The sequence below is a fragment of the Carica papaya genome, chromosome 1 (genome assembly GCF_054855325.1).
Source record: "Carica papaya isolate Zhongbai chromosome 1, ASM5485532v1, whole genome shotgun sequence".
Taxonomy (NCBI): domain Eukaryota; kingdom Viridiplantae; phylum Streptophyta; class Magnoliopsida; order Brassicales; family Caricaceae; genus Carica; species Carica papaya.
In genome coordinates, this window is record NC_142309.1 from 27,086,270 (window position 1) to 27,096,370 (window position 10,101).

The following is a 10,101-nucleotide window of genomic DNA, read 5'->3' on the forward strand; positions in this document are numbered from 1 at the left end:
TTACTAACTGTATTCAAGTTTTTTTGTATTTTTGTTCCAATTTCAGTTTCTAATTATAATTTGTTTGCTTTGCATTGTTCATATCGATCTATCGCATGTAGCTTTTTAGTGTTCAAATCCATCCTTTAACTAAGTTATAGTAGCATAATTTAAAAATTATTGTTTGATTAGATAGTAAAAAATTAAAAATAATTGACTAATCAGATAATAAAATCATGAGGTAAAATTTCATACGAACTCGCTTCCTCTGTCGCTCTGGTTTTCTTCTACGTACACACTCTCCCTCTTTTGTCGCTCACAGACCGTAAAGCACGCCGCAGGCTATACCGAGAACCTGCCAGCGTAAGTAAGACAGCCACTATTCGCAGGTTTGCTACAACAAGTAATTATGCAAAATCATTAAAACAAAAATTGAATTTTCATCACTTACAGCACAATTTTGAAGAATTGTCAGGACCTCCTTCCTTTTGTCAACGACGCGAGAAACAAGACAAAAATACCAAAACTCAGAAACTATAATGTGAAAGATAAGAAGAAGGAGATACCTCATAAAACACAACAGCTCATAGTACCAAACAACTGTGTAACAGACCAGCTCCAATATCCTGATTACCAATTCAGTAAATGCAACCTTATTAGAAATATTAAAAAAATAAAAAATAACCGCTGACCAAGTACTCCTGCAACCGAAGAAGACGAGTTCCCGCCATCACCAGTATCTGCCATCAAATCGAACCACATATCTTCTTTTCCACTAAAGTGATCGTAGAGTAGATCTCCTTGTAGCTCCAAATAAAACTTTTTTAAAACAGAATGTGATAGATGATGCTGAAATAGATAGCGTTGTAACTCTCTCCAACTCCATCAAAAAAATTTAAAAAATAAATTAGGCTTTAAAAAATTAAAACTAAACTTAAAAATATGATAAAAGAAGGAAGACAAACCTCTTATTCCACGGATACCTCATAATCCACGTCTAAAAGAGTGCTACCAACAAAAAAGAATAAAACACAAGTGACACGTCTGTACCATCTTAAATTTTTTGCCTAAAGAGTTACATACTAACAAAATATAAAAATTTTAACTACCTAAAAAGATAAAAACACATACTTATTTACCTTAAAAGTGCTCCTTAAGATTGATAATAACATTCGCTAGTCCTACATTAAAGTAAACATAGAGAATATTGTTAAGTAAATAATTCTAAATATAATATATATATATATATATATTAGAAAATAAAATTTGTATCATAAGCAAAGTAAAATAAACCTTTTGTTTCACGAATATCTTATAACCCAACATGTTTTCAGCAGTGTTACCCACAAAAAAGAACAAAATATATATATATATGATTGGACTCTATTTAACTTTTTGCCTAAAGATCTTCATAGTAACAAAGAAAGAAAATTTTAACTAGTTATAGAAAAAACATAATATTGAATACGTGTTTATTTACCTGATTTTTGCCGTTTGAAACCTACAACAATTACACAAAAGTGAGCATATCAATTTATAAATGATCAAGACTCTTTTAAAAACAGGCATGCACGGATATCAAAACTTCAAATAAAAAAAAACGACTAAAATCAAGAACAACAGACATTGAAAGAGGACAATTTTGTTGTCTTCTGCATAACATTAAAAACAATCTCAGGTATTACTATGTTAATGTACACATAAAGAAATTCACTGACAAAATAATGCTAAATTTTTTTATTTTATAATCATTTCAACTCATGCAAATATTAAAACGAGAATTTGTTTTTAGGGTTGATACTTGGGTTTTATTCTTTTTCTTTGTCAGTTTGTAATTTGTTTGCAGTAATTTGTCGTTATTGTGTTTGAGATGCTTGTTTACAGGAAAAGTTGAAGAGCCAAATGTAATTTTTATTTTGGTTTACTTGACTTTGTAATTGTATCTGAGTTTATTTGTAAGGGTAGATGTAATTTGTTTCTTGTAGTTTCTCGTTATTGTGTTTGAGATGTTTGTTTGTTGGAAAAATTGAAGAGCTAAATGTAATTTTTATTTTGGTTTACTTGAGTTTGTGATTGTATTTGAATTTATTTGTAATTGTATTAGAATTTCAGCGGCTACTTGTTGTTTTCGTTTATTGTATAGTTTCACTCGACTTAGTTGTTTGTCTCATTTTTATGGAATTGCAAAAAAATTAATTGAATTTTTCTTTCAGTATACTTGAATTTGTTAATGTATTTGAATTTGTTTGTATTTTTATTTCAATTTCAGTTTCTAATTACAATTTGTTTGTTTTGCATTGTTCATATCGATCTAGCGTCATGTATGTTTTTAATGTTCAAATTCATCCTTCAACTAAGTTATGGTAGCATAATTTAAAAATTATTGTTTGATTAGTTAGTAAAAAAATAAAAATAATTGACTAATCAGATAATAGAATCATGAGGTAAACTTTCATACGAACTCTCTTCCTCTGCCGTTCTGGTTCTCTTCTTCATACACACTCTCCCTCTTTTGTTGCTCACATACCGTAAAGCCCGCCGTAGGCTATACTGAGAGCTTGCCAGCGTAAGTAAGAGAGTCAGTATTCGCAGGTTTGCTACAATCAGTAAATATGCAAAATTATTAAAATGAAATTTGAATTTTCACAACTTACAGCACAATTTTAAAGAATGGTCATGACCTCCGTCATCTTGCCAGCGACGCGAGAAACAAGACAAACATACCAAAATCTAAGAAATATAATGGAAAAAACAAGAAGAAAGAGATATCTCATAAAACACAGCAGCTCATAGTACTAAACCACTGTATGGTTTAGCTCCAAAATCCTAATTACCAATTAAGTAAATGCAACCTTATTAGAAACATTGAAGAAACAAAAGAAACTGCTGACCAAGTACTCCTGCAACCGAAGAAGACGAGTTCCCGCCAGTACCATTATCTGCCATCAAATCGAACCACAAATCTTTTTAACTAAAATGATCATGGAGAAGATCTCCTTATGAAGCTCCATCTAAAAACTTTTTAAAACTTAATGTGATAAATGATGCAGAAATAAATAACGTTGTAACTCTCTCCAACTCCATTAAAAAATATTAAAGAAAAAATTAGGATGAAAAAAAACAAAACAAAACTGAAAAACAGGATAAAAGAAGAAAGACAAACCTCTTATTCCGCTGGTTCCTCATAATCTATATCTAAAAGAGTGCTACGAACAAAAGAAAACAAAACACAAGTGACACGCCTGGACCATCTTAAACGTTTTGACAAAGAGTTACGCACTAATAAAATATAAAAATATTAGCTACCCAAAAAGATAAAAACACATGATTATTTACGTTAAAAGTATTCCTAAGATTGATAATAACCTTCGGTAGTCCTATATTAAAGTAACCAAAAAGAATATAGTTAAGTAAATAATTCTAAATACTAAAAAATATATGTAATAAAAAATAAAATTCATGTCATAAACATTAAAAAATAAACCTTTTATTTCACAAATATATCATAACCCGACATTTTTCCAGCAATGTTACCCAGAAAAGAGAACAAAACAGAGATAATATATGATTAGATTCCTTTCAACTTTTTACCTAAAGATCTTCATAATAACAAAGAAATAAAATTTTAACTAGTTAAAGAAAAAATATACTATTGAATATATGTTTATTTACCTGATTTTTACCATTTGAAATCTACAACAACTACACAAAAGTAAGCATATCAATTTATAAATGATCAAGACTCTTTTATGTTGTAATTCAAATCAGAAGAGAATCAATAGCAATTAAATATAACATATGCACAACTTGACATGGACATTAAAAACGACCATTAAAAGAGGACAATTTTGTTGTCCTCTGCATGACATTAAAAACAGCCTCAAGTATTGCTACATTAATGTACACACAAAGAAATTCATTGACGAAAAATACTAGATTGTTTTAGTTTATAATCATTTCAACTCATGAAAATGTTAAAAACGAGATATTCAATTTCTGGGTTGATACTTAAAGTTTACTATTTTTCCTTGTCAGTTTGTAAGGGTAGTTGTAATTTGTTTGTTGTAGTTTGCCGTTATTGTGTTTGAGATGCTTGTTTGCTAAAAAAGTTGAAGAGCTAAATGTAATTTTTGTTTTAGTTTAAAAGCTATTAGGTTTCTAAGATCTTCAAAATAAGAAAATAGACGATAACTCTAAATGATAGGTTTCTTAAAATTAAACTCTTAAAATAAAATAATCTTCCAATCTAAATCTAAAGTAAAGCTAATATGTGATAAATTTTTAAATTAGAATTTTTCTGTCGCAGAATTTTATGTATTTTAAAAACTATTAGTTTTTTTAATGAAGTAAGAAAACTTGGCTCTCCATCTACATTTTGTATTTTTTTGATTAAATTATGTAGTTAAAAAATTTATGGATATAATCTTGCAGTAGATTTAGTTCGAGTGCCAAAAAAAATTATTTTTTCATTGCAAGTGCGGCATTTTGCAATACGTTCGGATGCCACATTACATAAACTATTAGGGTCCAACACACACACTTAATGCAGTAAATGAGTATATTTATTGCGATGTATATTAACCTGCTGCCTAACTCTGATGCTCCAAACTCTTTTTCATGTTCTACTAGTGATGTCATCTTATAAACTACCTTTACTTGATACTTTTATTTTCCAAACTTTTTTTTCAATTACAAATTACTTTAAATTGTTATTATATTCAAACTATGTATTATCTTTTAGAACTAAATCCAAAAGAAAGTCGCATACATATGCAATCTTTTTTTTCTTCTCTAGCTTGCCTTTGAAACGATAATTTACCACTATCTTGGAGCTAAAATCAAACAAGAACTTACCTCCACAAACTTACTACTAACTATTCTATTCCTATTAGCTTCAATACATAAAAAATCAATCCATGTCCACTTCCTAACATTACTCAACAATCCTAACCATCTAAGTTTAAATAAACCACATAACAACCAACAACCACCATTTTTCTAATAATGGGTTATGACAAAAAAAAAACAGTAAACCATACAAAAGAAAGTCATCTACCTCCAAAAAAACTACAGAATGATTCTAATCATCTTAAAACACCAATTACATCGAATATCTTAGAACAATACTAACCGACCATTGTGTTAGAGCTAAAATCAAACAAAAACTTTCTTGCCTATCACTAGTACTCAATACCTATGAGTTTTAGTACATAAAAGTCAATCAATATAAATTCCTAGTCTTATCTGAAAAAAGCAATCCTAACTATCTAGTTTTGAATGCATCACTAGCTCGTCACTAAATACTCGATACCTATCAGTTTTAATACATAAAAGTTAATCAACATTCAATTCTTAATCTTATTTGAAAATAGCAATTCTAGCTATCTAATTTTAAATATATGTCCAAGGATGATATTATATATTTGGCAACAACCACAACTCATTCTGTCTACTAGCCATTATCCAAAGGAAAAACCAGCAGACCATACAGAGAAAAGTAAATTATCTTGAAAAATTTATTAGCTTATTCAAGTTACCCTAAAAATACCAATTGCATTGCATTTCTTAAAAATAATATTGATCAACCATTATCTATGAGTTAAAGTCAAAGTTATAACGAGTGCATATTATTTTGCAAATAGTAAACAAGTTACTTTCAAGCAACTGACGAAATCATTCAATCGCATTCTAAGATTAAAGATTAAGTTTAAGAATGATTAAAGAGAGAGAGAGAAGAGATACTGAGTGTTTCAGGAAGCCACCAACCGGAATTGAGCAAGTTCTCAGCTTCCCATCTACGGACATACCTTTCATGCTATTTCAGTACCAAAGTTCACTAGCCCATGTCGACAGGTGTGGAGGAAATATATTAGGATGATCACTGAATAGTGAAGGGAACATCTCATCATACTGAAAATGCAAATGTTGCAACAATTGAAAGCATAAATGAGAAGTATGCGACACTTTTGAAAATATTCCCAATTATGAAAATATTTAAAGTAAAGTTCACAAGATAAAATCGTTTCTTAAGAAGTTTTAAATTGTGAAAGAAATGATAAGTTAAAGATTAAAAAGGACTACATTTCCATCTATGCAAAAGAGCTCCAAATCCAATCGTTTTTCTTGCTTTTATTTTCACTAAATTTATTATTACTATAATATTTTTACGATGTTAGTCTTGAAGAAAACCCGAGTACTCTGAATACTTTGGGAAAGTAATCAATCAAAAAAAAAAATTTGAAAGTTCCCTCAGTCGGAAAAGGGTAATATGTTCATATAATTGTGGAATATCCACAGCATTAATATTCTATTCCCACAACCTACCTGGGGCTCAAAGGAACATGTTAAATGTATTTAGAAACAGAGACCACAAGATCACCTTTGCAAACTCCATCAAAAACAGAACCTACTAAATCAAATTCCAGAAGAGAGTTTGTCTGTAAAATTATTGAAGCTAATCTGGAATATTTAAACGAAAAAACAAGAAACTGCTGCTATTTTTGAGTAAAATTCAAGTCTATAAATCATGGTAGGAAGGAATAAGAAAAACAACATCTCCCCAGTTGAGAAAGTTGCTGCTATGTTCATAACAAGAAAGAACTCGAATTAATTTAGAAATATGTTGTGTGTGAAATCTAGGAAGAAGGCTTTTAGGGTTTAGAATGTAGCAAACAAAGAGAGAAGTGCAGAGAGAGTGAGAAACAGAGAGAGAGAATAACAGAGAAGAGAACACAGAGAGAGAAAGAGAACCACAATTCATTATTCCTCATTGCATGTCTTCCTTTGCCAGGTTCCAGATATTTACGTAGCATCTGTTCTTAACTAACTAATTGTTTGTCAGCATCAGTTATTTTCAGCTATATCTCTAATTTCATCTTCTACACATAACAAAACAAGTTTATGAAAACTAAAAACATTAAATAAGAAGAATAAGTCACTTATGCAAACTCCATGAATGATCACCTACCAATATTAAGAGATAAGTAAAAATCACCTCCGGCTACCGTTGGGTCTTTGAAGAGAAAGACATATCTCTTCTTTCGATCTTCTTCATCCCTCTTTCTTTGCTCTTCTTTTCTTTCTCTATTTGGCTCTTTACTCCCAATAAACTGAAAAAGAAATAGAATGGTAGAGAGAGGAAAATTTAATTTGTTTTCTATCATCTTCTTCCTTACCTCTTTCTGATATTCTTTTCTTTCCCTCTCCACATTGAAGAGAATGGAGAGTTTCAGATCCATGCCTGCTCGTTTCTGTCTTTTTCCCCTCTTTCTCTCTCTGCTATGCTCGTACTTCTCACCTTCTCTCTGGGCAAGGCTTGTGAACAAGAGAGATTGAAATTTAACAGAATGACTAAGTAGTGTTGGGTCTTTAAGAGAAACCCATCTATCTTCTTTTCGATCTTCTTCTTCCTTCTTTCTTTGTTCTTCTTTTCTTTCTCTATTTGATTCTTCGCTCTCAAGAAACTGAAGAAGAAAAAGAATGATAGGAGGAACCATTTTAATCTTGTTTTCTATCTTCTTCTTCCTCATCTCTTTCCGATATTCGCTTCTTTCCCTCCCGACATTGAAGAGAACGAAGAGTTTCAGACCCATGTCTGTTCTTTCCTATCTTTTTCCCCGTTCTCTCCCTCTGTTATGCTTGTATTTCTCTCCTCTCTGCCCATGGCTTGTGGGAAAGAGATTGAATCTTTCAATACTGTTGGGTCTTTAAGAGAAACCTATCTATCTTCTTTTCGATCTTCTTTTTTCCTTCTTTCTTTGTTCTTCTTTTCTTTCTCTGTTTGATTCTTTGCTCTCAAGAAACTGAAAAAGAAATAGAATGGTAGAAAGATGACCATTCTAATTTTTTTTCTATCATCTTCTTCCTTACCTCTTTCTGATATTCTTTTATTTCCCTCTCCACATTGAAGAGAATGGAGGGGTTTCAGATCCATGTCTGCTCGTTTCTGTCTTTTTCCCCTTTTTCTCTCTCTGCTATGCTCGTACTTCTCAACTTCTCTCTGGGCAAGGCTTGTGAACAAGAGAGATTGAAATTTAACAGAATGACCAAGTAGTGTTGGGTCTTTAAGAGAAACCCATCTATCTTCTTTTCGATCTTCTTCTTCCTTCTTTCTTTGTTCTTCTTTTCTTTCTCTATTTGGTTCTTTGCTCTCAAGAAACTGAAGAAGAAAAAGAATGGTAGAACGATGACCATTCTAATTTGTTTTCTATCATCTTCTTCCTTACCTCTTTCTGATATTCTTTTCTTTCCCTCTCCACATTGAAGAGAATGGGGGGGGTTTCAGATCCATGTCTGGTCGTTTCTGTCTTTTTCCTGTTTTTCTCTCTCTCTTTTGTGCTTGTATCTCTCTTCTTTTCTCTGGGCAAGGCCAGATCTGAAAACAAAGAACGTAGAAAACTTTTTGAAAGTAAAAGAAAGGAAGAAGGTGGTCTGAAGAGGAGAATCGCACGGTCAGTTTGCTTTTAAAGGGAAAATAAAGAAATGCAGACTGCGTTAAAATGACGCCGACAACGGTCAATTTGTTTTTTAAAAAACTTTTTAAAGAAAAGAAAAAGAAAGAAATAAGCAGCGTTAAAAAAGTTAAACTACACGGAGTCCAGGCTTAGGGTGTTGTTTTAAATTTTTGTTATATTTTATAAAAAATTAAAACATTTTTATGATAAAAAACTGTAATTATTAAGAGAGAGATAATAAATTAAAAGTTTTTTTTTTAAGTAAAATATCATAAATAAGAATGTATGATAAACACTTATTAATTAATTCTAAAAAAATGTACATGATTATTTGACAGAAAAATGAAAAAGACTCCCTTGTAGATGATTTTTTTTATTAATTATTATTGAAAGAAAATAAAAATAAATAAATTTAAAGCAGATAAATATAATTTTACAATAAATTTTAATAATTTATGTTAGAATATAAATAATTAACTATATATATTTTGATTGTATTATATAATTGATTAACTATACATATAATTATGCTTCAAATGTAGATTATGAAATAATTCATAAAGTAAAATGTTTTTATTTAGTTTTAGAAAGTATGAAAATTTATGTATATTCAATGAAAGTTGGTGAGTTCCTCCATATTACTTTAAAAAATTATTAAATTTTGGGTATTTATTATTCAACTTTTGTAAACAGTTGGCATTTAATTATGAAATAAATATTTTATGTAATAGTTATAAGCTAATGTTGTATTATATTTTATTTAACAACTATTCAACAAAACTATATAGAATATTAATTAATTATTTAAAAAATTATAAAAAAATATCATACTTTTTGGGTTCTCTATATGCATTAATTAAAGCAACAGTATCTCAACCACACATTTGGAAAAAAATAATATCTTTCGTGTATGATAAATATGGACACCAACCACTACATGTCAATTAAAAAGAGAACAAAAAAAAAGATAAAAATGCAGAGGAGCACAGACCATTCAAGTAACAAAACAATGTTATCTATAAAAGAATAAAAAATGCAAAACAAACAACTAGACTATTTTAAATTTTTTGCCTAAAGAGTCACATAATAACATGAGCAATTTATTTTAATTAGCTGAGCAAAAACAAAATATTGGGTACACGATTATTTACCTCATCTTTGGAGTTCGAAATCAACAATAAGCAAATAAAAGTGAGCAAATCAATTTGTAAATAACAAAGATTCGTCGATATTATAATTCAAAGAAGTAAAAAATCATTAGCAAATAAATAGAACATATGGATAATTTCCCATGGGAGCTACGCGTACCAAAATTGAAATATAAAAAAAAATCAACTAGAACCGGGAGTAACAAGCATTAAAAGAGAACAATAAACTTATTTTTTTATGAACAAATAAGATTTTTCTACATTGTAATTTAAATGAGAAGAGAACTAAGCAATTAAATGTAACATATGCATAGTTTGGCATGAAAAAACAGATATCAAAACTTCAAATTAAAAAAAGACTAAAACAAAGAACAAACATCAAAAGAGGACAATTTTATTACTCTCAGCATAATATTTAAAATTGCCTCCTTTTAAGTACTGCTATGTTAATGTACACATAAAAGAAATTCACTAAGCAAATAATGCTAATTTTATCAATTTATAATCATTTCAACTCATAC

The 10,101-nt window shown here is 29.7% G+C and overlaps 1 long non-coding RNA gene across 1 annotated transcript; it reads right to left on the reverse strand.

Annotated features, from left to right (window-relative positions):
- Positions 1 to 2,351: 2,351 nt before the first annotated feature.
- On the reverse strand, positions 2,352 to 8,786 carry LOC148270503 (uncharacterized). The gene is made up of 2 exons (XR_015813077.1): positions 6,974 to 8,786; positions 2,352 to 5,889 (listed from the first exon to the last, which is right to left on the reverse strand). It is a non-coding gene; the product is annotated as an uncharacterized LOC148270503 (long non-coding RNA).
- Between the last annotated feature and the right edge of the window lie 1,315 nt (positions 8,787 to 10,101).